Below are 6,931 nucleotides of genomic sequence, written 5' to 3'. Positions count from 1 at the left end.
CCAAGACTAATGTGAAAAGGTATGGACTTAAGGATGATCCCTGGTGTAATCCTATACCAATAGGGAATTCCTCTGTCACACTACCTTGAGTCTTCACACTAGTTGTGGCCCCATCATACATGTCTTTAATTGCCCGAATATATGCGATCCTTACTCTTCTCTTTTCTAAAACCTTCCATAAGACCTCCCTTGGTACCCTATGTTACGCTTTTTCCAAATCAATAAACACCATATGTAGATCCATTTTATTACTACGATACCTCTCCATCATCCTTCTTAATAGGTATATCGCTTCAGTGGTAGATCTTCTTGGCATAAATTCAAATTGGTTCTATGTTACTTGTGTCTCTTTTCTCAACCTCCGTTCTATCACCCTTTCCCATAACTTCATAGTATGACTCATAAGCTTAATCCCTCTATAGTTTTCGCAACTTTGTATATCCCCCTTATTCTTGTAGATAGGTACCAAGGTGCTCTTTCTCCACTCATCAGGCATCTTCTTTGACCTTAAAATCTCATTAAAAAGCATGGTTAACCAGCTGATGCCTTTTTCTCCAAGACCCTTCCAAACCTCAATCGGGATATTATCAGGTCCTACCGCCCTGCCATTTTTCATCTGCTTTAGAGTCTCTTTTACCTCGAAGTCTCGAATCCTTCGATAGTAGTCACAGTTTTGATCTTCTTCCCTTGTGCATAATCGACCAAGGCTCGAAAGAGTCTTCTGTCTCTCATTAAATAACTCGTAGAAGTAGCTCTTCCACCTTTCATTAATCTTCTCCTCTTGAGCTAACACCTCTCCATCCTTATCCTTTATGCACTTAACCTGATCCAAATCTCTCGTTCTTCTTTCTCGGCTTTTTACGATTCTATATATACCTTTTTCTCCTTCTTTTGTACCCAAAGACTGGTAGAGACCCTCATATGCTCTTGTTCTTGCTTCACTTATAGCCACTTTTGTCTCTTTCTTAGCCACCTTATATTTTTTCCAGTTATCTGCATTGCGGCATAAAGACCATTCTTTAAAGCATTCCCTTTTTATTTTTATCTTTTCTTGTATACTCACATTCCACCACCAGGACTCCTTGTCTCTTGGTCCTATTCCTTTAGATTCACCAAAACTTTCTTTTGCTGTTCTTCTAATAACTTCTGCCATCTCCCTCCACATCTCTTCCGCGTTTTCATTCCCATCCCACTTTGCCTCTTCTCCTACCCGTCTTAGGAAGTTTCTTTGTTCCTCACCTTTCATCCGCCACCACCTCGTCCTTGGGTTCTTCGTATGATGTCTTTTCCTCAACTTTTGCTCAACGCAAAAATTCATGACGAGCACCCTATGTTGTGTTGTCAAACTCTCTCCCGGGATAATTTTACAGTTAATGCAAAATTTTCGGTCGACTCTCCTTAACAAGAAGAAGTCGATTTGAGAGCTTGTCATGCCACTCTTATAGGTTATAAGATATTCGTCTCTCTTTTTAAAACATGTATTTGTGATGAGAAGATCAAAGGTTGAGGAAAAGTCCAAAATAGTTTTACCCCCGGCATTGATCACCCCGAAACCATGGCCTCCGTGAATACTCCCATATCCAGTCACTTCTCTCCCAACATGGCCATTTAAATCTCCTCCTAAGAAAATATTATCTCCCAAAGATATGCCTTGAACCAAAAAATTTATTCACCAAAAATTGTATAAAATATCTTACAAACTTATTTAAATAGACTCCTAATTGATCAGTGTAAAAATGGGCTAAATCTTCCTAGCATAAAACTATGAAATATGAAATTAAACAAAAGATATGACTCTAAAATTAACTATAGCTAAATTTAAATCAGAATTTATTTAAATTTAAAATCCTAAAGATATGTCAACCAATTTAAATCAGATATGATCTCATTTGACTAGATCAAATTTGATTTAAATTTTAAACTCCTAAAACTACTACTAAACAAATCACTCTCAGAAAAAAAAGAGTTCTTAGAAGACTAAATTCTATTTTGCTACAAGAAGAACTGCTGTGGGCTTAGAAATTGGTGCATGAATCCCCACACTTTTGTACAACTGTACCACCAAGTGTACTGGGTTGTCTAAGTAATACCTGAGCGAGTCAGGGTCGATCCCACGAGAATTGTGGTTTGAAGCAAGCTATAGTTATTTAGCAGGTCATAGTCAGATGAATCAAGAAGTAGGGAAAACTATTCTTAATTTGTATTTGTGAATTGGAATGGAATCAGTAATAGGAATATGGTTAAGAATTGGAGTTGCTTTATCTTTCTGAATTAACTATAGTATTACTGTCTTCTTTGCTTGTGAATGATCTTTTAAATAGCGGCTGTATGTGATCAACGCCTTTATTGAGAGGTCGTCAATACTTCTCCGGATCTGAACCCAGGGTTAGTGTGGATCTAGTCTGCTTGAGGGTGAAGCTCGTACAGTCCATTCTCCTTAATGATCCTACTCAAAGCGCCATAGACAAGGTCGGATCTTCCGAATCAGAGAATGCTGTATCTTTGGGTTCTAGCCTCTACCACAGAGATCCTAATCTCCCCGTAAATCAGCTGAACTGATGTCTCGAGAAGTCCCCAACGAAGTCATGGATTAGCCATCTGAGAGATGTATAATCAAGCTGGCGGTTCGATGCTTTCCACTGAAGTATTCACACGAACCCAAGTAGACACAGGTGTTTGTCAGGCACATTTGTCTTAGTATGATGAACAGCTCTGATTGTCACTGATCATCCTATTCACCATGTTGAAGAACGAGTATACATCTTAGAATTAATCAAACACGGATCGAAGAAGAAATAGTAATACTTTTATTAATTCATAGGACTCAGCAGGGCTTCTCCCCTCAACCTAGGAGGTTTAGAAACTCATACTGAAAGAAAATACAATGATGGTAAACAAAAATATGCTGGAAGAGATGTTAGATGTCTCCTAATAACATAAATCTAATCCCTTAAATACTAAACAAATGACTAGTAAGGGTAAAATAGTATTTTTAGTGTTAAAATCCACTTCTGGGGCCCACTTGATGAGTGTTTGGGCTGAGCTTTGATGAGATCCATGTGCTAGGAGGCCTTTAGGGCGTTGAACACTGGCTAGGGGGTCCTCTCTGGGCGTTTGGACGCTGGTCTCTGCTTTATGGGCTCTGGATGCTTGGAAGGGGGCAGGAAGCTGGCGTTGGACGCCAGTTTTGGGCCTTCTAATATGAATTAAAGTATGAACTATTATACATTGCTGGAAAGCTCTAGAAGTCAGCTTTCCATAGCCATTAAGAACGCTCTATTTGGACTTCTGTAGCTCCATAAAAGCTCTTCCAAGTGCAAGGAGGTCAGATCCAAACAGCATCTGCAGTGCTTTCTTTGTCTCTAAATCAGACTTTTGCTCCAACTCCTCAATTTCAGCCAGAAATTACCTGAAATTGTATAAAAATGCAGAAACTCAAAGTAGAATCCAAAAATGTGATTTTAACACTAAAACCTATAAAAAATTAATGAAAACTAAATAAAACATACTAAAAACTATATGAAAATGATGCCAAAAAGCGTATAAAATATCCGCTCATCACAACACCAAACTTAAATTGTTGCTTGTCCCCAAGCAACTAAAAACACAATAGAATAAAAAAAATTAAGATACAATAAATTTCAAAGTTTCCAATGAAGCCCAGTTACAATTAGATGAGCGAAACTTTGTAACTTTTTGCTTTTGAATAGTTTTGGCATCTCACTATCCATTGAAACTCAGAATGGTTGGCATCTTTAGGAACTTAGAATCCAGATGATATTACTGACTCTCCTAGTTTTGTTCTTTTTTATTCTTGAAAACACCTTTCAGAGTCTTGACCGTGACCCTAAGGACTTTGTTTTCTAATATTACCACCGGATACATTCATGCCACAGACATTTTACCTGGGTGAACCTTTTCAGATTGTGATTCAGCTTTGCTAGAATCCCCAGATAGAGGTGTCCAGAGTTCTTAAGCACACTCTTTTTGCTTTGGATCACGACTCTAACCGCTCAGTCTTAAGCTTTTCAGTTGACACCTTCATGCCACAAGCACATGGTTAGGGACAGCTTGGTTGAGCCGCTTAGGCCAGGATTTTATTCTTTTAGAACCTCCTATCCACTGATACTCAAAGCCTTGGATCCTTTTACCCTTGCCTTTTGGTTTAAAGGGTTATTGGCTTTTTCAATCTGCCCTCCTTTTCCTGCATTTTTGGGCAGTAATGGATTTTCTGCTTTATTATTTTTTTTTTGCCATTTTTTTCTTCCTTTTTTTTCGCATGATAAATTTTTTTTCTTTTGCAATATGCTTTTTCTTTTTCTTTTTGCTGCTTTTTCTTGCTTAAAGAATCAATTTTTGGATTTTTCAGATTATCAATAATACTTTTCCTTTTCCTTTATTCTTTCAATAGCCAACATTCTAAAATTTCAACTTCAAATATGCACTGTTTAATCATACATTCAGAAAACAAAAGTAATGCCACCACATCACATAATTAAACATATTCTTATTTTAAACTTGAAATTCATACTTCTCTCAATTCTTTTTAAATAATTTTTTTTAAGTAAGGTGAGAGATATATGGAATATTTTACAATTTTAATACATCAACGCAAATGATCATGCAACAAGAATAAGAGAACAGACAAAACATAACAGAAAACAGAAAAATACAATAGGAAAGGAGGTAAAAGAGAACGAATCCACCTTTAATGGTGGCGACTAGTGCTCCTCCTTGAGGATCCAATGTGATGCTTGATCTCTTCTATGTCACTCCTTTGCCTTTATTGTTCTTCCCTCATAACCCTTTGGTCTTCTCTTATTTCATTGAGGGTGATGGAGTGCTCTTGATACTCCACCCCCAATTGCTCCATATTAGTGCTCAGTTCTCCAAGAGAAGTCTGCTATTGATCATCCCAATAGCTTTGAGGAGGAAAATATATCCCTTGAGAAATCTTAGGGATCTCATGCTGAGGCCGTTGCACAGGCTCTTATGCATGCTCTCTTGTTTGCTCCATCCTCTTCTTAGTGATGGACTTGTCCTCCCCAATGGAGATATCTCCTTCTATGAAAATTCCTGTTGAATTGCATAGATGACAGATGAGTTGTGGGAATGGCAACCTTGCATTGGTGGAAGGCTTCTTAGTTATCTTGTACATCTCTTGAGGAATCACCTCATGTACTTCCACCTTACTTCCAATCATGATGTAATGAATCATGATGGATCTGTCAACAGTCACTTCTGACCGATCGCTAATAGGGATGATGGAACATTGGATGAATTCCAACAATCCTCTAGCTATGGGCTTTAGGTCAAGCTTTCTTAGTTGAATGGGCTTGCCTTGTGAATCCCTTTTTCACTCTGCTCCTTCTACACAGATGTCTGAGAGTACTTGATCCAATCTCTGATCAAAGTTGACTCTTCTAGTGTAAGGATGTGGGTCTCCTTGCATTAGAGGCAAGTTGAATGCCAACCTCACACTTTTCGGGCTAAACTCTAAGATTCTCCCTCGGACCATGGTGCTCCAATTCCTTGGATTTGGGTTCACACTAGTGTCATGGTTTTTAGTAACCCATGCATTAGCATAGAACTCTTGCACCATTAGAATCCCAACATCTTGAATGGGATTGGTTAGGACTTCCCAACCTCTTCTCTGGATCTCTCTTCGGATTTTCGGATACTCATTCTTCTTGGGTTTGAAAGGGACCTCAGGGATCACTTTCTTCTCTGCCACTACTTCATAGAAGTGGTCTTGGTGAGCTTTTGTGATAAATCTCTCCATCTCCCAAAATTCAGAGGAGGTGGCTACTGCCTTTCCTTTCCTCTTTCTAGAGGATTCTCCAACCTTGGGTGCCATGAATGGTACTGGAAAGAAAAAAAGCTATGCTTTTCCAACACCAAACTTAAAACTTTACTCGTCCTCAAGCAAAAATAAAGAAAGGAGAAGAATGGAGTAGAAGAAGAAGAAAATAGAGGAAGATAGAGGGAGAGAGGGCTCTCGGCCGTGGGGTGTTTTGTGGTGTATGTATGAAGAGTAAAGAAGAAGGGTATTTATAGGAGTGGGGTAGGGTTAGGTTCGGCCATGGGTGGGGTTTTGGGTGGAAAATTTGATTTTGAATTGGGTGTGGGTTGGTAGAAGTTATGATGGGTTTGGAAAAGTGAAATGGATGTGATTGGGCTGGAGTTTATAGGAAATGTGTGTGGGGAAGTGTGATAGTAAGTGGGGTAGGTGAAAGATGCTGTGGGACCCACTGGTCCTGAGTGGCTAGGGAATTTAGATTTCCTGCCCTCTGCACTGGCGTTTGAACGCCTAGGGGCTACTCCCTGGCTGGCGTTCAACGCCAGCAATGCTGCCCATTTGGGGTGTTGGACGCCCAGCCAGAGCTCCCTAGCTGGCATTCAACTTTATTAACATTCCATCCAGAGTGTTCTGTTTTTACTGCTGAACAATTCTGTCTCTGTTCTGACTGCTGCATATGATCATGACCCTAAAAGAAAAATAAAACAAAATAAAAGGAAATAAATAATTAATTAAGGTTGGGTTGCCTCCCAACAAGCGCTTCTTTAACGTCATTAGCTTGACAGTTAGCTCCTTACGGAGTATGGGCTTAGATTTTTGCCCCTTATAATAAACTTTCTTCCTATCTTCTCATAAATGAGATCTACGTGCTCTAGAGACAGGATACGACTGGGAATCTATGGGGTGCAAGCTGCTAAAATCTCATTAGAGATGGCAGACAGTTCAAGAAAACAGGCTTATGGACAAGTAGAGGACGTGTTAGTAAAGGTTGAAGGCCTTTACATCCCTGCTGATTTCATAGTTCTGGATACTGGAAAGGAAGAGGATGAATCCATCATCCTAGGAAGACCTTTCCTGGCCACAGCAAGAGCTGTGATTGATGTTGACAGAGGTGAACTAGTCCTTCAATGG

This window comes from Arachis ipaensis, chromosome B02, assembly GCF_000816755.2.
Source record: "Arachis ipaensis cultivar K30076 chromosome B02, Araip1.1, whole genome shotgun sequence".
Lineage (NCBI taxonomy): Eukaryota > Viridiplantae > Streptophyta > Magnoliopsida > Fabales > Fabaceae > Arachis > Arachis ipaensis.
Note: the sequence above shows the minus strand (reverse complement) of the source record.